The following is a 27,439-nucleotide window of genomic DNA, read 5'->3' on the forward strand; positions in this document are numbered from 1 at the left end:
GTAGTAAAGAACAAGTAAAAGCGTGCTAAGTTCGGCCGGGCCGAATCTTATATACCCTCCACCATGGATCGCATTTTTCGAGATCTTTTCCCGGCATCTCTTCTTAGGCAAAAAAGGATATAAGGAAGGAGTTGCTCTGCTATTAAAACGATATCAAGATATGGTCTGGTTCGGACCACAATTAATTAATATGTTGGACACCTGTGTAAAATTTCAGCCAATTCGTATAAGAATTGGGCCCATTGGGGCTCACGAAGTAAAATAGAGAGAACGATTTATATGGGATCTGTATCGGGCTATAGACCGATTCAGACCATAATAAACACGTTTGTTGATGGTCATGAGAGGATCCGTCGTACAAAATTTCAGGCATATCGGGGTCAAGAAGTCAAGATCCCAGATCGGTTTATATGGCAGCTATATCAGGTTATGAACCGATGTGAACCTTATTTGACACAGTTGTTGAAAGTAAAAATAAAATACGTCATGCAAAATTTCAGCCAAATCGGATAGGAATTGCGGCGTCTAGAAGCTCAAGAAGTCAAATCCCCAGATCTGTTTATATGACAGATATATCAGGTTATGGACCGATTTGAACCATACTTGGCACAGTTGTTGGATGTCATAACGAAATACTTCGTGCAAAAATTCATTCAAATCGGATAAGAATTGTGCCCTCTAGAGGCTCAAGAAGTCAAGACCCAAGATCGGTTTATATGGCAGCTATATAAGGTTATAGACCGATTTAAACCATACTCGGCACAGTTGTTGGGTATCATAACAAAACACGTCGTGCGAAATTCCATTCCAATCGGATAAGAATTGCGCCCTCTAGAGGCTCAAGAAGTCAAGATCCCAGATCGGTTTATATGGCAGCTATATCAGGTCATGGACCGATTTGAACCATACTTGGCACAGTTGTTTCTTATCATAACAAAACACGTGGTTCAAAATTTCATTGTGATCGGATAAGAATTGCGCACGGTAGAGGCTCAAGAAGTCAAGACCCAAGATCGGTTTATATGGCAGCTATATCAGGTTATGGACCGATTTGAACTATACTTGGCACAGTTGTTGGATATCATAGCAAAACTCGCCGTGCAAAATTTCATTCCAATCGGATAAGAATTGCGCACTCTAGAGGCTCATGAAGTCAAGACCCCAGATCGGTTTATATGGCAGCTATATCAAAACATGGACCGATATGGCCCATTTACAATACCAACCGACCTACACTACTACTAATAAGAAGTATTTGTGCAAAATTTCAAGCGGCTAGCTCTACTCCTTCGGAAGTTTGCGTGCTTTCGACAGACAGACGGACGGACGGACGGACGGACGGACGGACGGACGGACAGACGGACGGACATGGCTAGATCGACATAAAATGTCACGACGATCAAGAATATATATACTTTATGGGGTCTCAGACGGATATTTCGAGTAGTTACAAACAGAATGACGAAATTAGTATACCCCCCATCTTATGGTGGAGGGTATAAAAAAGAAATGGAAAGACGAGTGAGTGAGTGATTTCGAGCGAATTGAGATGTACAGGAGTCAGAATGAAGTCCGGAAATTCTACCAAAGAATTAAACACCAAACCGATGGCTTTGGTGCAGGCACATCCTCCTGCAGAGACAAAGAAGGAAATCTGGTAACTGACACAGATAACACGCTGAGGATATGGAAAGAACATTTTACCCAACTGCTAGTGTCCGACGTTGGCGGCGAAGAGGATACCGCAGAACCAATCCCTGATGATGCTATTGAATGTTTACCTCCTAGTCTGAATGAGGTCCAAGTAGCAGTAACCCGACTAAAGAACAACAAGTCAGCAGAAGCCGACAGGTTACCCGCTGAACTATTTAAGACCGGAGGCGACACGCTGATAAGGCGTATGTATCAGCTTATCTGCGCAATCTGGCTAGAAGAATGCATAACCGATGATTGGAACCTCAGCATACTATGTCCGGTACACAAGAAAGGAGACAAGACGGAATGTGCCAACTACAGAGGAATAAGTCTCCTCCCCCTCGCATACAAGATACTCTCGAGCGTACTGTGTGAAAGATTAAAACCTAAAGTCAATGAGATAATTGGGCCCTATCAATGCGGTTTTAGACCTGGTAAATCCACCCTAGACCAGATATTCACACTGCGCCAAATCCTGGAAGAGACCCGAGAAGGACAAATCAACACCTACCACCTCTTTGTTGACCACAAAGCCGCCTTCGATACTCCTTTACGTTCAAAGGTATTTCAAGCCATGTATGAGTTTGATATCCCTGCAAAAATTAATAAGACTCTGCAGGATGACGCTTGCTGATACGCATTCCTCAGTAAGAATAGGAAAGAATCTCTCCGAACCATTTAATAAAAAATTAGGTTTCATACAAGGAGACAGCCTATCGTGTGATCTCTTTAATATCCTGCTGGAGAAGATTATACGAGATGCAGAAGTGAATAGATATGGCACACTAATCACAAGAGAGCACATGCTACTCGCCTATGCCGACGATATCGCTATCACAGGTCGGTCACCGGAAGTAGTAACTGCAGCCTTTGAAGGAATCGATGGTTGGATGGTTTCCACTCCCAAAAAGCCTTGCACAACCGAGCAGATAAAGAACATGAAGAAAGTTGGGAACCACAACTTTGAGATACTCAGTAACTTTATCTACCTCGGCACCGCCGTAACCGAAACGAATGACACCAGTTTTTAGATTAAGCGAAGAATAATATTGGCAAACAGATGCTACTTTGGACTAAGTAAGCAGTTTACAAACAAAGCCACCTCTCGACAGACGAAGGCTACACTTTACACGACACTGATACTACCCGTGCTGTTATATGGTTCTGAAGCATGGGTACTTGTGAAAGCAGATGAGGTAGTGCTTGGAGTATTTGAGAGAAAGATACTTCGAAAAATTTATGGACCAGTTTGCGTTAACGGAGAAGATAGGCTACGTATGAACCACGAGCTGTATGACGACCATAGCATAGTTATACGCATCAAAGTACAACGGCTGCGTTGGCTAGGTCATGTTGTCAGAATGGATGAAGAAGCTCCAGCAAAGAAGTCTTTTGAAGGCAAACACGGTGGTACACGCAAACCGGGAAGACCAAAAACCCGATGGAAAGATCAAGTTGTGGGAGACACCTCGAAACTTGGTGTCAGAGATTTTAGAATGAGCGCAAAGGATCGAGGCGCTTGGAACGCTATTCTACGTTCGGCTAGTGGAAGGAATATTCTGTCATAGCCAATTAATGTAAGTAAAGTTTTGACATAGGATTCAAATATGGTTCGGATCGGACTATACTTGGATATAGCTGCCATACAGACCGATCTCCCGATAAAGGATCTGAAGCGAATAAAATCTTTATTTTTTAGCCGATTTCGCTTAAATTTGAAGCAGGAAGTAGTTTTAGGCCAGCCACCATCCGACCCAAATATGGTAAAGATCGGACCGATGTGCCGATAACGGGTCTGAATCTCATAAAATCTTTATTTATTACCAGATTTTGTTGAATTTGAAATACAAAATTCAACAATGAGTTATATTTGTTAGACCACTCAATGTCCGTGCCGAATTTGGGTGCATAAGTTATCCAATTTTCACCGTATTGTGACGAAAGTGGTTTTACATATACACCCGAGGTGGTGGGTATCCAAAGTTCGGCCTGGCCGAACTTAACGCATTTTTTTTTTATCAATTTCACCAGTTAAAGCGATCAACCGTTAAGCTAATGTAACATTTAAAACAATTATTCAAAAAATTTAAACAAATAAATACATCATGTTGGGAAAACAATCGAAACAACTTAAAACAACCAGCCAACAACAAAATAAATGCATAGCGGATATACAATGGCGATATTGGATCTGGACCAAAATGAGAAGGTGAACACAACTTTGCGCAATGCAACTGCGTGTTGCAACAACATTTTGTACCGGCACTTAATCAATCGAATACCAATACCAAAGAAAACTGCAATTGCAACGGATGATGTACCACCGATCGACATTTGGGGGACAAACTCGAGACATAAATTCGTACAAAAAAAAAAAAAAAAAAAAATTGTAACAAGATTTTTGCATTCGGAAGATTGGAAAACAAATCACTTGTTGGTTATCCTGTATAGCATAACTACTATCTGTAAGTATGTATGTGTGCTTGTGAATACTGATGTACTTGTGTACGTATGCAGATTAATCCCACAAAAAAAAGAGAAACATGAGCAAAAACATAAATCGTTTACAAGATTATTGTGGACCAATTTAATATATTTATTTTGCAACTGCCTACACTACCGCCACCGCCATTTTTATACCCTCCACCATAAGATGGGGGGTATACTAATTTCGTCATTCTGTTTGTAACTACTCGAAATATTCGTCTGAGACCCTATAAAGTATATATATTCTTGAACGTCGTGAAATTTTATGTCGATCTAGCCATGTCCGTCCGTCTGTCCGTCCGTCCGTCCGTCCGTCCGTCCGTCCGTCCGTCCGTCTGTCTGTCGAAAGCACGCTAACTTCCGAAGGAGTAAAGCTAGCCACTTGAAATTTTGCACAAATACTTCTTATTAGTGTAGGTCGGTTGGTATTGTAAATGGGCCATATCGGTCCATGTTTTGATATAGCTGCCATATAAACCGATCTTGGGTCTTGACTTCTTGAGCCTCTAGAGTGCGCAATTCTTATCCGATTGGAATGAATTTTTGCACGACATGTTTTGTTATGATATCCAAAAACTGCGCCAAGTATAGTTCAAATCGGTCCATAACCTGATATAGCTGCCATATAAACCGATCTTGGGTCTTGACTTCTTGAGCCTCTAGCGTGCGCAATTCTTATCCGATCAGAATGAAATTTTGCACGTCGTGTTTTGTTATTATATTCAACAACCGTGCCAAGTATGGTTCAAATCGGTCCATAACCTGATATAGCTGCCATATAAACCGATCTTGGGTCTTGACTTCTTGAGCCTCTAGAGGGCGCAATTCTTATCCGAATGGAATGGAATTTCGCACGACGTGTTTTGTTATGATACCCAACAACTGTGCCAAGTATGGTTCAAATCGGTCCATAACCTGATATAGCTGCCATATAAACCGATATTGGGTCTTGACTTCTTGAGCCTCTAGAGGGCACAATTCTTATCCGATTTGAATGAATTATTGCACCAAGTATTTCGTTATGATATCGAACAACTGTGCCAAGTATGGTTTAAATTGGCCCATAACCTGATATAGCTGTCATATAAACAGATCTGGGGATTTGACTTCTTGAGCTTTTAGAGGGCGCAATTCCTATCCGATTTGGCTGAAATTTTGCATGACGTATTTTATTTTTACTTTCAACAACTGTGTCAAATAAGGTTCAAATCGGTTCATAACCTGATATAGCTGCCATATAAACCGATCTGGGATCTTGACTTCTTGACCCCTAGAGGTCGCAATTATTATCCGATATGCCTGAAATTTTGTACGACGGATCCTCCCATGACCATCAACAAACGTGTTTATAATGGTCTGAATCGTTCTATAGCCCGATACAGATCCCATATAAATCGTTCTGTCTATTTTACTTCGTGAGCCCCAATGGGCGCAATTCTTATACGAATTGGCTGAAATTTTACACAGGTCTCCAACATATAATTTAATTGTCCGAACCGGACCATATCTTGATATCGTTTTAATAGCAGAGCAACTCTTTTCTTATATCCTTTTTTGCCTAAGAAGAGATGCCGGGAAAAGAACTCGACAAATGCAATCCATGGTGGAGGGTATATAAGATTCGGCCCGGCCGAACTTAGCACGCTTTTACTTGTTTTTGTTGTTGTTGGCTTGGTAGGATTTGGTCGCATGGTTGTTCGGTCTGTTGCTTAGCCGCCTGTTTGTTGTATGCAAAGTAAGTTTGGTATTTTAAGATAAAGACAGCAAAATAAACTGATCATTTGTTTTACGACGGAAGCTTTGAAATCGAACGGCATCGATACAACAGAAAATGCCTTAACGTAAATGCGAGAGGTGCGAGCAAAAGTTTGAATTGCTTTTGTTAGTGAATTATCAAAAGAGAGAAGGCCTAGAAAGGGAGGCTGTCGTAGCGCAGAGGTTAAAATATCCACCTATAAATACAACAAATTTTGCCCATGAACATTCCACTAAGGAGCAGGGGCAAACTTCTCACCTATCAATGAGTGCAGTCCGATTCAAGTTTACGCTCAATGATAAGGTGGCTCCTTTTTATAGCCGAGTCCGAACAGCGTGCCGCAGTGCGACACCTCTTTGGAGAGAAGCTTTACATGGCATTTTACCTAACAAATGTTGCCAGCATTAGGAGGGGAAGCCACCGCTGAAAATTTTTTCTGATGGTCTCGCCAGGATTCGAACCCAGGCGTTCAGCGTCATAGGCGGACATGCTAACCTCTGCGCTACGGTGACCTCCGTAGGCCACCTACGGCGCTGAATATCTGCGTTCGAATCAAAAAAAATTATCAGTGTTGGTTGTACCCTTCGACTCGGTTGATATCTGTGAGTACCACATGGGCTGGAACTTTGAGCTCCGACCCGTTACCAGGGGAAGCTTAGCTAAAAGCTATCGGGCGCGTCGACAGGTTGCGGATAATGGAAAGCTTAGAATTTATGCGGAGTAGCTGCTAATGCGGCCGCGAGCAGTTAACGTTTTCGAGAGGAGAGTCTCAGTTAGGGTTCAGGTGACAGTGACTCCAATATTCAGTGCCAATTTTAATCGAAATTACAAGGCGAGTTATTGACGTCTCCAAATAATCAATGGCCAACATCACAGTGTGTTCCCTGGTTAGGGACGGCTGGCGTCGGATCTTGGAGCAAGCGGCTCGATCGGCCCAGCTCGATAACCCACGCAAACGAAAAAAGACCATGATCGGCGGATCTCTACCTAGAATGTCCGGATTTCTTTATAAAGAAGGAGCAGTATACGCATTGGTGGATGTATTTGGGAAATGCAAGGCCGATATTACCGCCTTACAGGTAGTGCAATCGAATGGGAAAGGCGTCACAAAAACACCAAACGGCGACGAACTATAATATAGTTGACATGACACGAGGCATTAGTTTGGCGGCAGATATGTGGTTAGTCGGAGACTAAAATACACAGTCTCCAGCTTTTCTCCGTTGGATGAGAGGCCAGCCACAGTCCGCATAAAAGTCAAATGATTCAACACCAGCCTTATTTGTACCCAAGCCCCGAAGGCCGAAAAGGACAAGCAGACCAAGAATATTTTCAAGAAGAGCATAGATCGGGCTTTTGGTCTTCCCGGGTTGGTTGTACCACAGTGTTTGCCTTCAAAAGACTCCTTTGCTGGAGCTTCTTCATCCATTCTGACAACATGACCTAGCCAACGCAGCCGTTGTATTTTGATGCGTGTAACTATGCTATCTCCATTATCGCAAACTGGTTCATATATTTTACGAAGAATCTCTTACGAAGTACTCATGCTTCAGAACCATATAACAGCACGGGTAGTATCAGTGTCTTGTATAGTGTAATCTTCATCTGTCGCAAGGTGGCCTTGTTTCTAAACTGCTTACTTAGTCCAAAGTAGCATCTGTTTGCCTGTATTATTCTTCGCTTAATCTCAAAACTGGTGTTATTCGTTTCGGTTACGGCGGTGCCGAGGTAGATAAAGTTACTGACAGTCTCAAAGTTGTGGTTCCCAACTTTCTCCATGTTCTTTATCTGCTCGGTTGTGCAAGGCTTTTTGGGAGTGGAAACCATCCATTTCGTCTTATCTCCATTTACAGCCAGACGCATTTTCATTGACTCTCTTTCGATTCTTTCAAAGGCTGCAGTTACTACTTTCGGTGACCGACCTATGATATCGATGTCGTCGGCATAGGCGAGTAGCATGTGTTCTCTTGTGATTAGTGTGCCATATCTATTCACTTCTGCATCTCGTATAATCTTCTCCAGCAGGATATTAAAGAGATCACACGATAGGCTGTCTCCTTGTCTGAAACCTCGTTTGGTATTAAATGGTTCGGAGAGATTCTTTCCTATTCTTACTGAGGAACGCGTATCAGCAAGCGTCATCCTGCAGAGTCTTATTAATTTTTGCAGGGATACCAAACTCAGACATGGCTTGAAATACCTTTGAACGTAAAGGAGTATCGAAGGCGGCTTTGTAGTCAACGAAGAGATGGTAGGTGTTGATTTGTCCATCTCGGGTCTTTTCCAGGATTGGCGCAGTGTGAATATCTGGTCTAGGGTGGATTTACCAGGTCTAAAGCCGCCTTGGTAGGGTCCAATTATCTCACTGACTTTAGGTTTCAATCTTTCACACAGTACGCTCGAGAGTATCTTGTATGCGATGGGGAGGAGACTTATTCCTCTGTAGTTGGTACATTCCGTCTTGTCTTCTTTATGCACCCATAGCAACTATATCGAAAAATCATCCGATTTGGACCAAATTCGTTACTAACATTGAGTGCTCTAATAAATACAAGCCACTGTAAAATATTAGTTCAATATTGGTCTTGTTGGCAGTTTTATCCAAATATAGACCGATTATATATAGACCACACGGATATCGAAAAGCGTAACACAAGTCATTGTGTCAAATTTGTGCGAAATCGGAAAAAAATTCCCTTTTATGGGTCCAAGATCTTAAGTAGAGAGATCGGTCTATATGGCAGCGATATCCAAATCTAGACAGATCTGGGCCAAATTAAAGACGGATGTCGAGTGGCCTAACACTACTCACAGTCTTAAATGTCAGAAAAAATGGATAGTAAATCAGGTTTTTATAGCATAAGTCCTACAATCGGTAGATCTGTTTATATGGGTACTACATCAAGATATAGTCCGATGTAGCCCATCTTCGAACTTAACCTGAATATGAAAAAAAAAGAGTTTCAGCTATGTCTATTTTTATACCCATCACTATAGTATGGGGTTATACTCATCTCGTCATTCCGTTCGTAACACTTCGAAATATTGATCTAGGACCCCATAAGGTATATATATTCTTGATCGTCTCGACATTCTAAATCGAACTAGCCATGTCCGTCCGTCCGTCTGTCGAAATCACGATAGCAGTCGAACGCGTAAAGCTAGCCGTTTGAAATTTTGCACAGATACTTAAAATTGATGTAGATCGCTGGGCATTGTAAATGGGCCATATCGGTTCAGATTTGGATATAGCTCCCATATATACCGATCTCCCGATTCGATTTCTTGAGCCCCTGGAAGCCGAACTTTTCATCCGATTTGGCTAAAAATTTTGCACATAGTGTTATGACTTCCAACAACTGTGTCAAGTACGGTCGAATTTGGCCTATAACCAGATATAGCTCCCATATTTAGCAGAATCCTTCGGTAGTGGGTATAAGGAATTCGCAAAGCCACATGATTGCCCCAGATCAAGAAGTAATGAATCAAATTGATCACGATGTGATAGATGGAAGGCTACCTGAAGCCTTACCCAAAAACCCCATTCTATTGAAGCCAAGATTGCTGCATACCAAGCAAGCCTGCAAAAGTCAACGAAATAATTGGGCCCTAACAGTGTGGCTTTAGACATTGGAAATCCACAGTATGCCAGATATTTGCAATGCGCCAAATCCTGAAAAAAAAACCTGAGAAGGACGAATCAACACCTATCATCATTCGTTGACATTAAAGCAGGTTCCGACAGCCCTATACGTTCAAAGGTATTCCAAGTCATGTCTGAGTTTGGAATCCCTGTAAAACTGGTACGACTTTACAGGATGACGCTTGCTGATACATGCTCTCCAGTTAAAATAGGAAAAGAACCGGAGGAAGCAATTGTAGCGTTTGAAAGTATCGAAAGAGAATCATCGAAAATGGGTTTGACAGTAAGACAAAGTGAATGATATCAATAAGGCCCTGTTAATCAGTACAGATAAAGAAAATGGAGTAAGTTGGGAACTACGAGATATTCAGCAACATTATCTACCTCTGCACCGCCATAACAGATGCTGCTTTCGACTGAGCAAGCAGCTGAGGATCAAAGCTACCTCTCGGCAGACGAATATTGCACTAAAAAAGACACTGATACTACCAGCGCTGTTGTATGGCTCCGGAGTATAGGTAATTGCGAAAGCAGATGAAGTAGTACTTGGAGTGCTTGAGAGAAAAATACTTCGTAAAATATATGGACCCGTTAATGGAGAATACAGGCGTCGTATGAACCACTGTATGACGACAATAGCATAGTTAAAAATATCCAAATACGGCGGTTGCTTTGGCTAGGTCATGTTGTCAAAATGAATGAATGCGAAAGCAGATGAAGTAGTACTTGGAGTGCTTGAGAGAAAAATACTTCGTAAAATATATGGACCCGTTAATGGAGAATACAGGCTTCGCATGAACCACTATATGACGACAATAGCATAGTTAAAACTATCCAAATACGGCGGTTGCTTTGGATAGGTCATGTTGTCAAACGCTATTCTCAGTTCGTCTAATAGGACAAATGTTCCGTCATAGCTGATTAAAGTAAAAACTTAAGTTTATAACCTCCTAATGGTGGCGATATTTGCACACCCAGACGTTCGGCGTCATAGGCGGACATGCTAACCACTGCTTTGCAGTAACCTCCAGTCGAAGCTGTTATATATGAAGCAAATATATATATATATATGACAGTTGCCCAACTTTTCTTTGACTCCTGCTATCCAACTTTTGCTTGACCCCTCCTCAGACCAAAAACTGCAAACGGAATATAAATAAAAATAAGATGAAAATCGTTTGCTCTTACCGAAGATGTTACAAGTGGTGTTTGTCGTTGGTGATGGTAACGTATTGATCACATAAAATTACCGAACATTTTGTCAGTTTTAGCCATCCTTGTTGACCCTTAAAGAATATCCTCAAGGGCTTATGTTCGCTTGGCATAAACACCCGCATGCATAATAACAACACCACACAACTCAGCACCGACTATCGGAGAGATTGTCACCAATGCTTTTTGTAAGGGGGAAACTTAACATGCCAAAAACATGAGATCTCTTAGCGTATCGTTGAATATCGAAAAACTGTTGTAAAATCACTCAGAGACGCCGAATTGTACAGATTTTTTCTTCTTTTAAACTTACTTGCCTACTGCCTACCTACATGAATATCCAATGAATGATAAAGAAGACAGCAGCAAGAAAAAAAAAACTCAACAATAGCCGATACAAGTCGATATGTCGGCATGGAGAACATGGGCATCCGTTTTAGCGTAAATACTTTTACGCGTTCAACTTTAGAGAGAGAGAGAGCTTATGAGCTTTTTTGTTGTTTAGCTGCCTAAGTGAAAAAAATAAACAACAGTAGAACTGATACTTGATTTCCTGTGCTAGTTGTAGAAACAGGGATGTTTAGGGGGTTTGCATGAATTATAGTAATAAGGCCTGCTGTTTCATATATAGGGGCGCACTTCGCTGCGCCTTCTTTAACTCACTTTTACCTTTTATTTGAGCCCTATACTGCCATGGTCAGCAAGTAAGTCCTATTTTGGGCGGAGTTCTGGAGAGGGAACTCTTAGGCCAGAATGTGAATGCCGAGTTCGTTCTATACTTATAAATACGTTTTTGTGGTTTGGTGGACTTGGAGGCCGCTGTAGCGCAGAGTCATCATGTCAGTGTATGACGCTAAACACTTGGTTTCGAATCCTGGCGAGAACATCAGAAATAAAATTTACAGCGCAAAAGTTTTGCCACATCGAAAAATCTTGAAAATAATTCTGGAACTTTTGAAGGGATAGAAATTTGAACATGAGACTTAACATTGTCAATGTTGAGTTGTTTTCCAATATGCTTGCAACCTAAGTAGGTCCAGAGGCTTGAAATTTGTACACCTCGAGCATGCCAAATTTTGAATTGATTAGCAATCAGTCATTTATGGGCCGGCTTGATTTTTTAAAGAAAGAGCTCCTAAAACCCTACAAAAAACATGCTGAAGTCTCTAATGGTTTATGAGTTTTTGGAGGTACAATAATTTTTTTATCTCCAACACCACCATAGGATGGGGGTATACTTATCTAGTCATTCCGTTTGTAAGACCTCGAAGTATTGATTTTTTTTTTTGTTATGATTATCCGATTTTGATGAAATAAAGGACAGTGAGTTGTGTTAGACCCTTCGACATAGTTCTTCAATTTGGCCCAGATCGGTTCAGATTTGAATATAGCTGCCATATAGACCGATCTCTCGATTTAAGGTTTTGGGCCCATAAAAGGTGTATTAATTGTCAGATGGCACCAAAATTTGGGACAGTGAGTAAAGTTAAACTCCTCGACATATTTCCGCAATTTGGTCTGGACCGATGAAGATTTGCATAAAGCTGGCATAGAGACCTGTCTTTCGATTTAAGGTTTTGGGCCCATAAAATGAGCATTTATTGTCCATGTCGCCGAAATTTGGTACCATGAGTTGTGTTAGGCCCTTCGACATTTTTCTGCAACTTGGCCCAAATCGGACCAGATTTGGATATAGCTGCCATATAGACCGATATCTCGATTCAAAGTCTTGGCCCCATAAAAGGCGCATTTTTAATCCGATATCACTGAAATTCGACACAGTGACTTATGTAAGGCTTTTCAAAACTATGTTAGGCAATATAAAAATATACCCGAGGTGGTGGGTACCCAAAGTTCGGCTCGGCCGAATTTAACACCTTTTTACTTGTTATTTAGAAATTTTTTAATCGGACCTCTTCCTTAATCGAATGTTCATGAGCAAATATGCATTTGCACGTATGTCAGATCTTCTTAAAGTGGAAACTTTTTTTGAAGTAGCTTAAGGGAATAGGCATGCAAAATTTTGAAAAATTCGATTTATAATTTTTTAAAGTATGCCTCACAAAAATTCACAATAAGATTATGAAGTTACTTATGCATATGTATTTCCCTAAAAGAAGACTTCTTACACTTTGTGTTTTTTAGAAATTCGACAAATGCAAGACTCTACCTTCCATAAGTATAATACCCAACAAGGCCCATTCCAGAATAGGCCCCGCAGTAAAGCGCCTGTCGCGAAATTTTTTAAAGCGTCTTTCTTTTGCTTTAACTGTGATTTTAATCAAATGTTTTCCGACTTAGTATTATGCAAATATTATCCCAGATGCATTTGTTACTCTACATACTTCATATCGCCCCTTAGGAGTCTGTATTTAAGCCATCACTTCACAGGCGGTGAGGGTAGATAATATTTAAAGTAAAATGTCTCTTTCCTGCATTGCGGCAAGCAACTTCATGGCAATTTAGCGGTGTTATTTGTTTAAATTTTTTTTTTATTCGTTCGCCCCCATCTTTAAACGATTTTAAAATTTTGAACAATAATAAATTTCTAAATTAATGTGACAAATTTCACCTTACCCATATCACATTTATATAATTTAATAGCTTTTGGGGTTTTTTTATATGGAAACCATGGAGAAAAAGTATGCCTTCAGATTTAAAACATGACCCCATATGGGCATATATGGAGCTGCGTTGTTTCTGTCATTTTTGTCCATAAATATCTTGTTAGAGATGGTAATATATTAACAGGTAAAATTGTTTAACAACGATTTGATGATCGAATGATGTTTACAATCAGATTTTTAACTCTGAATGCTAGAATTGGAATACACAGGACGTAATGTAGATTTCAAATAGGTTTAATTGGCATATTTCCTTTATAGAACTGTAAAATTGACCTATTTTAAGGCTTCATTAAATTTTGTGAATCCGGCCGAAAATATGAACAAAAATTAACAAGTAAAAGCGTGATAAGTTCGGATGGGAACTATTGAGTTGCCCAAAAAGTAATTGCGGATTTTTTTTAAGAAAGTAAATGCATTTGTAATAAAACTTAGAATGAACTTTAATCAAATATACTTTTTTTACACTTTTTTTTCTAAAGCAAGCTAAAAGTAACAGCTGATAACTGACAGAAGAAAGAATGCAATTACAGAGTCACAAGCAGTGAAAAAATTTGTCAACGCCGACTATATGAAAAATCCGCAATTACTTTTTGGGCAACCCAATATATCAGGTTATAGACAGATTTAAGACGTACTTTCCACAGTTATGGGAAGTCATGACAGAACACTATGTACCAAATTTCAGCTAATCGGACAAAAATTGTGGCTTTCATGGGCTCAAGAAGTCAAAGCGGGAGATCGGTTTAAATTGGATCAGATGCGTGACCGATTTGAATCGTACTAAGCACAGTTGTTAAATGTCACAACAGAACACCATGCGCAAAATTTCAGCCAAATCGCACAAAAATTGTGGCTTCCATGGGCTCCAGAAGTCAAATCTGGAGATCGGTTTACATGGGAGCTATATCTAAATCTGAACCGATATAGCACATTTGTAATCCCCGACGACCTACAGCAATATAAAGTATCAGAGAAGTATTTCGAGACGATAAAGAAATGGAATGACTAGATTAGTATCTACCCATCCTATGGTGGTGGGTTTAATAAAGTCGAATATCTCCGAAACCATTGCAGATATTGTAGACCTCAAGCGGTCTAAAAATCAGATCATAAATGAAGATTTGGCAGCCCGAACAATTTTTCGAAATACCGAGGTGACCAACTTTAGGTGTCTGTGAAAAGGCGTGCGGACATACTAGGGCCTTGAAATTTTGCACACTCGTTGACACTTCAGCTCTAACCCTTTTAAAGAGATATCCCTATCCGTTCTCACACGGCATATTTATGCCCTACACCACCATTGTGGTACAGGGTATTATAACTTAGTGAAAAAGTTTGTAACACCCAAAAGGAAGAGAGATAGACCCATTGATAAGTATACCGATCGATCCAGAATTACTTACTGATTCGATTTAGATATGTCCGTCTGTCTGTCCGTCTGCCCATGTTAATTTTTGTACAAACTACAGGCCGCAATTTTCATCCGATCGTCTTCAAATTTGGTACAAGCATGTTTTTCGGCCAAGAGACGAAGCCTATTGAAATTGGAAAAAATCGGATCAGATTTGGATATAGCTCCCATATATATGTTCGTCCGATTTTCAGTTATAATGCAATAAAAAGGTCATTTGTTAAACGATTCTCTCGAAATTTGGCAGGAAGGATTTTCTTATGGCTATCGACATTATTGGCGAATTTCATAGAAATCGGTTCAGAGTTAGATATAGCTCTCGCTTTATATATATCGCTAGATTTTCACTCCTAGAGCTATTGCAAGCGTATTTATTGAACAATCATTCCAAAATTTTGTACAAATGCTTCCTTAACGACTACCACAATATATGAGAAGTTTGCTTGAAATCGGTTCAGATTTAGATATAGCTCCCATATATATGGTCGTCCGATTTGCAGTAATAATGCAATAAAATGGTCATTTGTTACCCGATTCTTTCGAAATTTGGCAGGAAGGATTTTTTGATGTCTCTCAACATTACTGGGGAATTTCATAGAAATCGGTTCAGATTTAGATATAGCTGTCATTTATATATATAGCCCGATTTTCACTCCTAGAGCCATTGCAAGCGTATTTATTGAACAATCGTTCCAAAATTTTGTACTACGCCTTCCTCAATGACTACCACAATATATGAGAAGTTTGCTTGAAATCGGTTCAGATTTAGATATAGCTCCCGATTTGTCCCGGTCGTCCGATTTGCAGTAATAATGCAATAAAATGGTCACTTGTTAACCGATTCTTTCGAAATTTGGCAGGAAGGATTATTTTATGTCTCTCAACATTACTGGTGAATTTCATGGAAATCGGTTCAGATTTAGATATAGCTCTCATTTATATATATAGCCCGATTTTCACTCCTAGAGCTATTGCAAGCTTATTTATTGAAAAATCATACCAAAATTTTGTAGAACGGCTTCCTCAACGACTACCACAATATATGAGAAGTTTGCTTGAAATCGGTTCAGATTTAGATATAGCTCCCATATATATGTTCGTCCGATTTGCAGTAATAATGCAATAAAATGGTCACTTGTAAACCGATTCTTTCGAAATTTGGCAGGAAGGATTATTTTATGTCTCTCAACATTACTGGCGAACTTCATAGAAATCGGTTCAGATTTAGATATAGCTCTCACTCCTAGAACCATTGCAATCGCATTTATTAACCAATTTTCCCAAAACTTACAACGCCTTAGTCGACGACTTCCACATTATCTGAGAAGTTTGCTCGAAATCGTTTCAAATATAGCTCCTATATATATGTTTGCCAGATTTTGGGCCATTTCCAAAAATGTTGTCATTTGTCAACCGTAGTTATTGGGTTGCCCAAAAAGTAATTGCGGATTTTTTAAAAGAAAGTAATCAAATATACTCTTTTACACTTTTTTTTCTAAAGCAAGCTAAAAGTAACAGCTGATAACTGACAGAAGAAAGAATGCAATTACAGAGTCACAAGCTGTGAAAAAATTTGTCATCGCCGACTATATGAAAAATCCGCAATTACTTTTTGGGCAACCCAATATTACAGTTTGAACATATTTGCTTGCCGACGTGCCAAAGATTTTCGCATGTTTCCACTAATTGCACGATGAAGAACCGATGCATGAAGTGGGCTGGTTGTCACGGGGCCGAGAATTTTGAAGTTGCTCTGAAGGAGCAGATGGTTGATGAAGGACAGGAATCTACCGATGTTGGCGATAGCCAACAAAAGCAAAAGGCACTTTTTACGAATTTTTATTGACGAGCGTGCCCCCGATGTTTTGTTGCATAGACGGCAGTGAGACGGAGACTGGTGGTGGCATTGCGGTTTTATTGTGAATGAGTTATGAGCTTGCAGAGTTTGGAATTCATCTGTGGTTTTTGTGTCTTTATATCTACGTCCGCGAGATGAGCTGAGTATTCGCGATCTGGATCCCCTAATTGAATTGGCTGGTTATGGCTATTGGTAGTGAGTTGAATGCAAGGCATCCCGCCTGAGCTGGACCAAAGGTTGACGTAAGGGGCTAGGCACTTTACGGATTTTTGGCTGATTTTCCGGAGTTTGGCACGGGTTCCACCGACCAGACCGAGTGGATCGGGCATTGACCTTCTTCTAAGGCCCCCGGCATACAACTAGGTGGCGGCATTCCTCTGCAAACTCATGGCATCGAATCAAACCCTGCCTAAGGTTTTCGTTTCCTGATTGATATGCATGACTTGCAACCTTAAGCCCTCGACTTACTTCGACTATTCGAAGATACTCGCCGCTGCGGAAGGCTGCTTAGGGGCCGACTACCGCCTATTTCTCTCCCATCGTGGGATGGTTGACACCTGTATCAATTACCCCACCTCCGCACATGGCGATTCCATTGCGGGCTCTACTCGAAGGGTGACTCCCCGATTCTCCGTTCTTGGCCCGTTACCATAGTAAATTACCCATTTCATAGGGGACAGCATGATATTTCTCAATCTAGCTGAGACCAGCTGGAAAAAACTGACCCGTCTTGTGTAACAATGAACCCCTGGACATAATACACAGCGTCTCTGATCAGCCTGGATAGAAGGCACCTCTCAACACCTATCGGGGCTATAAGAAATCATGCAGGGCGTATGAAATCACCATGCAAAATTTGCCCAAGAACATTCCATTAAGGGGAAAACTTCTCACATATAAATGAGTGCAATCCGATTCAAGTTTAAACTCAATGATAAGGGCCCTCCTTTTTATAGCCGAGTCCGAACGGCGTGCCGCAGTGCGACACCTCTTTGGAGAGAAGTTTTACATGGCATAGTACCTCACAAATGTTGCCGGCATTAGGAGGCGAAAATCACCGCTGAAAATTTTTTCTGATAGTCTCGCCAGGATTCGAACTCATATGATGACCAATACCGCAGCTGTGGCGACGAAGAAGAGAAGTAAACGGTTGATCATTTCCTTATACGGCTTATCGTTAATGAGTTAAGGAGGAGAAATTTAATATTTTTCTGGTGAAATTTCCCATTTTAGAGGATTTCGACGAAGATTTAAATTTTTTTCCTCGTGCCTGTAATTGAAGTGCTTTACGCTCTATTTTTCGTGTTCAAATGTTAATTTTTGAAAGATTTTCGTTCAGTAATTACAGAAATCCAAGTTTGTTTCTTAAGTCTTTTTATTTTATAACATATGAAAGAAATCAAAAGACTTAAGACACAAACCCTTACATTTTGGATTTCGATTATTCCTCTAAATAAAGCCTTACCTTTGGGCTTATTTTCAATATTCTTCATGCTGTAGGGCATTGCTTTAACCCTTTTATCGCATGCATCCTGCGCCACCAATGAAATCAATGCCTCCAAAGTACTTGTTATTACAAAGAAATATGTTATAATAAAAAAGTGAAAAAAAATGAAACGATTTCATGCATGCAATGACAAAAGCAACAAGACTATCAATGACATTTTGGATGGATGGACAGATATCCTGCATTCGTTCCAGTTCCATTTCTGATCCATATATCCAGCATGCCATTTGAGCGCTGATGGCGTATTTTGCTGTTTTTTTTCCTAAAAATCATAAAAACAACACACAACACGAATAAAGTTTGCGTGAAAATGCAGCCATCGATCGAATCGAGGCGACATTCAGAGCGACAGCAAACGGTGCAAAAACGAACGCTTTTTGTGTGAATTTAATAATACGTTTGTCATGTCCGTACCTCCTGCCTGTGTGAATGGGATAACAGCTAAGGCAAGAATATTCGCCACAATATATGCAGAATTATGGATGGACGGACAAACAAACGGACGGACTGACAGACATTGAGCTATAAACTACAACAACCAAAACAACATCGACGAGGGACAGACGGACACTTGGCAAGGCCTGGAACGACGTCCGACACTTAGTTTTGTATTCCATTTACGATCAGAACATCAGACTAAATGTATGGGGGTACTTTTCAACGAATGTTTTAAATAAATTTTCAGAACCAATATCACCAGCAAAGATATTGCCAGCGCTGTTGTCTGCATCTCACATCTCACAGCAATGACCAATTTATGATTTATTAAGGATGCTCTGATTACAACACGATACATACATGTTCTTTTGTTTCAGCGCTAATATTTCGTTCTTGGTCACATTTAAACAAAACTGATTTAAACATATGTAAACAACGGCCAGGGTGATGGCTCTTCAACAAATGAAGGAAACTCCCTTTAACCAATGGGGGAAAATGTGATGAGAGCGTGTGATGAAGTGGCTAGTGGATTGTATGTGGTATTGATAGCATAGGCAATGTGATGTGCTGCGATGCATAAAAAGATGATTTGTTAAACAAGTGCTCAAAGGCTGTGCCATCGTCCATCAAACAATGTGACAATGAAAAATTATTATTGAATTTAAATAGAAAATACATTATACTGGTTAGGGGTCCGATATGAGATGCTTTAAAAGTCTTCCGCTTTTGTGGGGTGACTTGGATGAAAGGATGATGCTGAGGAAAGGGGACATTCCCGCCAGTATAATAGGCACTACTTTGATTTTGTTAAGAGCAAAGATGACACATTTTTTAATTATGATATGGTTTTTATTAAAAGCTTTGGAATAATAATTTTTAAGCAAACTTCATTAAGGAATTACCATAATTTTACCATTTAGAAAATCATATAAAAATTTTCAAAAATCTGTGCTACTTTCTCCAAAAAAATTTAAAGGAGCTAAAGGAAGTGAAACGGGAGGTCACCGTAGCACAGAGGTTAGCATGTCCGCCTATGACACTGAACGCCTGGACTCGAATCCTGTCGGGAACATCTAAAAACCAGTAAGGAAGGGCAAAAGTCGGGCGGAGCCGACTGTGTAATACCCTACACCTTCCCTATAAGTACAATGTGGAACCTTTATGCAATTCTGAACCAATTTTGATGGACCTCGGCGAGCAAATGTGTTCAAACTGTAAATCTACGGTTGACAAATGACAAAATTATATCAAATTACCCAAAATCTGACGAACATATATATGGAAGCTATATCTAATTCTGAACCGATTCCGAGCAAATTTCTCAAATAATGTGGTAATCGTCAAGGAAAGCGCTGTGCAAAAATTTGGCAAGATTGGTCAATAAATGAGCTTGCAGTGGTTCTTAAAGTGAAAATCGGGCGATATACATATATGACAGCTATATTTAAATATGAACCGATTTCCATGAAATTCACCAGTAATATTGAGAGTCATAAGAAAATACCACCTGCCGAATTTCGAGAAAATCGGTTAACATGAGACAATTTTATTGCAATATTACTGGAAATCGGACGAACATATATATGGGCCCATATCTAAATCTGAACCGATTTTTATCAAACTCTATGTATATTGTGATAGTCATCGAGGAAAGCGTTGTGCAATATTTTGGCAAGATTGGTCAATAAATGTGCTTGCAGTGGCTCTGGGAGGAAAAATCGGGCGATATATACATATGAGAGCTATATCTAAATCTGAACCGATTTCCATGATATTCACAAGTAATGTTGACAGTTGTAAAAAAATCCCTCCTGCCAAATTTCGAGAGCATGTGTTAACAAATGACCATTTTATTGCACTATTACTGATAATCGGACGAACATATATATGGGAGCTATATCCAAATCTCAACCGATTTTTTCCAATTTCAATAGACTTTGTCTCTATGATGAAAAACATTCCTGTACCAAATTTTAAGATGATAGGATGAAAACTGCGACCTGTAGTTTGTATAAAAATTAGCATGGACAGACGGTCAGACAGACAGACGGACATAGCTTAACCAAATCAGAAAGTGATTCTGAGTCGATCGGTATAGTTATAAATGGGTCTATCTCTCTTCCTTTTGGGTGTTACAAACTAATTCCTTAAGTTATAATACCCTGTACCACAGTAATGGTGTAGGGTATAAAAAATAAAAGCGTGCTAAGTTGGGCAGGGCCGGATCTTATATGCCACCATGGATCTCATTTGTCGAGCTCTTTGTCCATTATCTCTTTTAAGGAAAATAAAAGATAATCGATAAGATTTGCAAGGCTACTGGAGCTTTGTCAAGTTATGGTCCGATTCGGATCATAATTATATTGAACTAGCTGACCCGGGCCCGCTCCGCAGCACCTTCTTTTACTTTATATGGAACAAAAGTTCCCTTGGAATATTTATTTTCGACAATTAAAGAGCTTTTAGTGAAATACAATGCTACGAAAATAGAATATCTCTGGACTAACAGTTTAACAATATAAATGCCTTTATCTGAATCCCACATGATCTTTATTGGTCTACGAATTTAAGTTTAGATGTAAGGTGTACTCTATTCGTAAAATACTTCATTTCAGTCCGATATTCTCATGATGTCTGATTTAGTGGTGTTTTCGGGGGTGAGGTGGTCCGCCAGACACTTGGCCCTGAAAAAATATCAGCATCGTGCTCTTCTCTCAAATACCATTTATTTAAACCCCATATTGCCATTGCTTAAGAGGAGTTTACAGGATGAGGCGTCCCCCAAACACATGGCCCCAAAATAGGTTATCAAATTTGTTTTCTAATCTCAAATACCTGTCATTTGAGACACATATTGCCATGGTCGAAAAATGTTTTCCCTTTGGGGGTGTTTTGGGAAAGAGTGATGCCCTAAATACATGGTCCTACATTTGGATATTAAATTCGTATTCTACTCCCTAATACCTTTATTTGAGCCCCATATTGCGATGGTCACTAAAAAATTGCTGTTTGTGGGGTATTTTGGGAAAGGAGTAGACCCCCAGAAAATTTGTCCGGAATGTTGGTATCAATTCTTGCTGTACCCCCCAACACCTTCATTTAAGCTCCACATTGACATGGTAGGTAAATATGCCCGATTGAGGGGTTTTTTGGGGGTTGGGGTGGTCTCCCAAACACTAAGCCCTGATAATATATCAACAACGTGCTCTATTCTGATATATTTGAACCCCATATTGCCATTGCCCTCAAAATTGGATATCAAATTAGTTTTCTAATCTCAAATACCATTCACTTAAACCCCTTATTAAAAATACCAGCAAATACATTTGCGGTTTGGGGTATGGGCCTAAAAACTATGAATATCGAGCTCCACAGTACTGAAGACCCAAATTGTCTTGGTGAGCAAATACGTCCTTCATGGGAGTACTTATGGTGGTGGGGCATCCCCTCGACAGTTGGTCCCGAATGTTGATGTCAGATTCAGGGTCTACCTCTAAATACCCTTCATTTGAGCTCCATTTTTCCATAGTCGTCAAACATGTCCGGTTGAGGGGTGTTTTGGGGGATGGGCGGCCACTTAGTGAGTTGCCCTTGAAAATATATATCGGATTCGTGTTCTACTCTAAAATACCATTATTTGAGCCTCATATTGCAATGGTCAGCTAATACTTACTATTTGGGTGGTGTTGTGGAGGTGGGGTGGCCCCATAGACACTTTTCTTAAAAATTTATATCAGATTCGTGCTTCACTCCCAAAGACCTTTCACTTAAGCCCCATATGTCTATGGACGTAAATTTGTCCCCTTTGGGGGGGATAAACACTTGGTCCCATATTTGGATATCATATTCTAACTCTACACTCAAATATCTTTTATTTAAGCCCCATATTCCCATGGTCAGTAAATAAGTCCTGTTTGGGAGGTGTTTTGGAGAAGGGGTGGACCTCCAGAAACGTGGTCCCACATTTGGATATCAGAATTGTATTCTACTCGCAAATACCTTTCATTTGAGTCCCATATCGCCATGATCGGTAAATATGTCCGATTTAGGGGTGTTTTGGGGCTTGGGGTGTTCTCCCTAGCACTTGGTCCGACAATTGGATATCAGATGTGTTTTCTTATCCTAAATACCTTTCATTTGAGTCTCATATTGCCGTGATTGGTCTAAATATATGTTTGGTAGGTAGAAGGGTGGGGTGACCTCCTTAGGCACCCCATCCGAAATTTTGGATAACAAATTTTTATTTTTAGGATACTATATGAGAGCACACAAAATTTCGACACCACCTATCTCCGAGATCTGGCGTTTCTAAAAATTAGAATCCATGGTTTCCGAACATTCTGCCCGGCTGAACCTAGCACGCTTTTACCTGTTTTTACACCCACCACCGAAAGATGGCGGTATATTCATTTTGTCCTTCTGATGCAACACATCGAAATATCCACTTCCGACCCCATAAAGTATATATATTCTGGGTCACCGTAAAAATCTATGACCATCTAGCCATGTCCGTCCGTCGGTCTGCTGAAATCACGCTACTGTCTTTAAAAATAGAGATATTGAGCTGAAACTTTGCACAGCTTCGCTATTTGGGCATAAGCAGGTTAAGTTCGAAAATGGGCTATATCGGTCTATAACTTGATGTAGCCCCATATAGACCGATCCGCCGATTTAGGTTCTTAGGCCCATAAAAGCCACATTTATTAGCTGATTTTGCTGAAATTGGGGACAGTGAGTTGTGTTTAGGCCCTTCGACATCCTTCTTTAATTTGGCCCAAATAGGTTCAGATTTGGATGTAGCTGCCGTACAGACTGATCTCTCGATTAAAGGTCCTGGGCCCATCAAAGACGCATTTATTTTCCAATTTCGCCGAAATTTGGAACAGTGAAATGTGTTAGACCCTTCGACATTCTTCGTCAATTTGATCCAGATCGCTTCAGATTTGGACATAGCTGCCATATAGACCGATCCTCCGATTTAGGGTCTTAGGCCCATAAAAGCCACATTTATTATCCAATTTGCTGAAGATTGGAACAGTGAGTTGTGTTAGATTTGGATATAGCTGCCCTATAGACCGATTCTTCGATTTAGAGTTTGAGGCCCATAAAAGACACATTTATCATCTGATTTTGCAGAAATTTGGGGCAGTCAGTTGTCTTAGGCCCTTCGATGTGTTTCTTCAATTTGGTCTTGATCGGTTCAGATTTGGATATAGCTGCCATATGGACCGATCTCTCGACTTAAGGTTTTGGACCCATAAAAGGCGCATTTATTGTTCGATGTCGCCGAAATTTGGGACGTTGAGTTATGTTAAAACCCTTGACTTACTACTGCAATATGGCACAGATCGGTACAGATTTGGATATAGCTGCCATATAGACCGATTCTCCGATTTAGGGTCTTAGGGCCCTAAAAGCCACATGTATTATCCGATTTTGCAAAAATTTGGGACAGTGAGTTGTGTTAGACCCCTCAACATCCTTCGTTAATTTTGCCCAGGTCTGTCCAGATTTAGATATAGCTGCCATATAGACCGATCCTCTGGTTTAGTATCTGAGTCCCATAAAAGCCGCATTTTCTATCCGATTTTGATGAAATTTGGGAGAGTATGTTATCTTATGTCCCTCGATATCTTTCTTCAATTTGGCCCTGATTTGTTCAGATTTGGATGTAGCTGTCATATAGACCGATCTCTCGATTTAAGGTTTTGGACTCATAAAAGGCGATTTTATTGTCCGATGTCGCCGAAATTTGGGACAATGAGTTGGGTAAGGCTGTTCGACATTTTTCAGCAACGTGGGCCAAGTCGGTCCAGATTTGGATATGGCTGCCATATAGATAGATCTCTCGGTTTTAGGTTTTGTGGCCAGATATATCGCATTTAATGTCCAATGTCGCCGCAATTTGAGACAGTGAGTTGTGTTGGGCCTTTCGACATCCTTATTCAACTTCACTCAGATCGGTCAAGATTTGTATATAGCTGCTTTATAGACCGATATATCGATTTAAAGACTTGTCCCCATAATAGGCGCATTTACAGTCCGATTTCACTGAAATTTGACACAGTGACTTATGTTAGGCTTCTCGAAATTCGTGTCGTATATGGTTCAGATGGGTTTATTTTTAAATATAGCTACTAAAAGTACCAATATTTTGTAATACACAATTGAACAATGACTTGCACTTATTACTATTTGGTCCAAATCGGAATATATTTCGCTATAACTGCTATGGGACATAAGGTATGCAATTTTTAACAAATTTTGATGAAAGGTGGTTTACATATATACCCAAGGTGGTGGGTATCTAAAGTTCGGCCCGGCCGAACTTAACGCCTTTTTACTTGTTATTTTTTCAACATTTAAATTTTAACATTTTATTAAGTTTTTATTTTTAATAATTTTTTTTTTCAATTTTTTCCTTCTGATTTACACTTCTAATTTCCCTCCACAAAATTGTTAGTTTCCAATTATCCCGTGATCGCCTTATAATGGCTAACAAAGTGTAATGTTCGTTTGCATTTACCCTCAACTTCCCATGCCATATAATGTTACCTTATTACTGTAGTTGGCCCTAATATAATAATACACCTTTCAAATTATCAGGATATGCGAATTGTCAAAGAGTTAAGACAAAGAAAATGTTAACAAAAGCTTAAGAAATCAAATATTGACACTTGAACGCCAGCGAATGAACGAATGAACTCTAGTGCTGCAGAAGGCCATCGGGGGAAAAAACCAAAAGCCAACGAGGATAATCAATACCCAAAATAATGAAAGGAAGGCAAACATCAGCTTGGACTTGCTGCACAGCCTGAAGATGGTTGCGCTAATAGCAGAGTATTTACGCGTTAATACGTATTTACGTATGAAGGTAAGAGTATATCGCTTGGATTTGGCGATTGCGAATACACCTGCTGTGCGTGAGGCCACATTCATGGTGGCACAAGAGTGGCGCGCGGTTACAAATGTCCCAGAGTAAACATAGGGGAAATAAACAGTAAACCTTAAAGAGTTGAGTTGAATTATTGCCTACCAGCCAATGAAAGAAAACTAATGCCACAAAATTACGCAAAAATCCTTAAATATATATGCGCAAGAAACGACGGAAGAACCGCGGCAGTGAACGCGTATTGATACGTCCGTCCGTTCATCCGCATACCCATACAACCATCCATCCATCCGCTTGTCCGTCCGTTTTTTTTTTTTTTTAAGATTACACCTGCAACACCAGGAAAAAGGACACAATATGATGTCTGGTAGCCAACAGCATAGGGGAAAACCAGACAAGTACCCAAGAAATATAAAACAACAAAACACACAATGTGGACAAAGAAACAAATATCCTTTGATGAGTCCTTTTCGAAATTGGCTTCACTTTTACCTTACATCAACCAAAGGCAAATGAAATGAAGTAATTATAATTCTTGAGGCTTGTTGCACTTGTTTTCATCTGCGGCAATTGCACTTGTACTCATGAACGGAAAGGATTCTTTTGAAAAGTCAAAAACAATTGATGAGGGCGTTTTCGTTAAAGATGCTCGATTCGGCAAGGGCTAGATATCGCCACATTGTTTGCCAGGAATACGCCCAATCCATAGCGGTTTTTATTATTGACTTGTTGTTGTACCGCATGGGTTTTCCTCAAAATGTATGCAATTTCTCACTCCTTATCGAAGATTTCACACGACATTTTGGTTGACATATTTCTTAGGGCTCGTCCTTTAATTCTTGAATAGTAGCCGCAAATTTTGTGGTCGTGGTCTTTTCTATTGTTGTTTGGAATATTTTCCATGGAAATTGTGTGCACTTGTCGGAACATTTAAAGGAAATAAACAATTGAAAGAATTGATGGGAAGTTAGATATTAAGAGATATTACGTATGAAGGAAGGAAAACTACTGAGAAAAATTCAAATGTATATATGTCAAAAATAAAAAAAAAATAAATATTGGGTTGCCCAAAAAGTAATTGCGGATTTTTTAAAAAGAAAGTAAATGCATTTTCAATAAAACTTAGAATGAACTTTAATCAAATATACTTTTTTTACACTTTTTTTCAAAAGCAAACTAAAAGTCACAGCTGATAACTGACAGAAGAAAGAATGCAATTACAAAGTCACAAGCTGTGAAAAAATTTGTCAACGCCGACTATATGAAAAATCCGCAATTACTTTTTGGGCAACACATAGAAAGGCGTTAAGCCAAACTTTGAATGCCCACCACCTCGAGTATATACGTAAACAACCTTTCGGCAAAATCCGGTGAAAAATGCATACCTTAAGCCCCCTACCAGCTATATCGAAATATGTTCCGATTTGGACCAAATACTAATAAGTAATTGTGTATAACAAAATATTGGTCTTTTTAGTAGCTATATCTGAAAATAAACCGATCTAAACCATATACAACATGGATGTCGAAAAGACTAACATAAGTCAATGTGTCAAATTTCATTTAAATCGGATTATAAATGCGCATTTATGGGGCCAAGACTACATGGCAGCTTTTTCCAAATCTGGACCGATTTGGGCAAAGTTGCAGAAAAATGTTGAAGAGCCTAACACAACGCACAATGGTCCCAATTTTCTGCGAAATCGGAAATCGGAATATGGGTCCACAACCTTAAATCAAGAGATCGGTCTATATGGCAACTTTATTCAAATCTGGACCATTTTGGGCCAAATTGAAGAAGGACGCCGAAGAGCCTAACACAGCTCACTTCTTCAAATTTCGGCGATATCAGACAATCAATGCGCCTTTTATGACCCCAAAACCTAAAACCTAGAGATCGGTCTATATGGCAG

The sequence above is a fragment of the Stomoxys calcitrans genome, chromosome 4 (genome assembly GCF_963082655.1).
Source record: "Stomoxys calcitrans chromosome 4, idStoCalc2.1, whole genome shotgun sequence".
Taxonomy (NCBI): Eukaryota; Metazoa; Arthropoda; class Insecta; order Diptera; family Muscidae; genus Stomoxys; species Stomoxys calcitrans.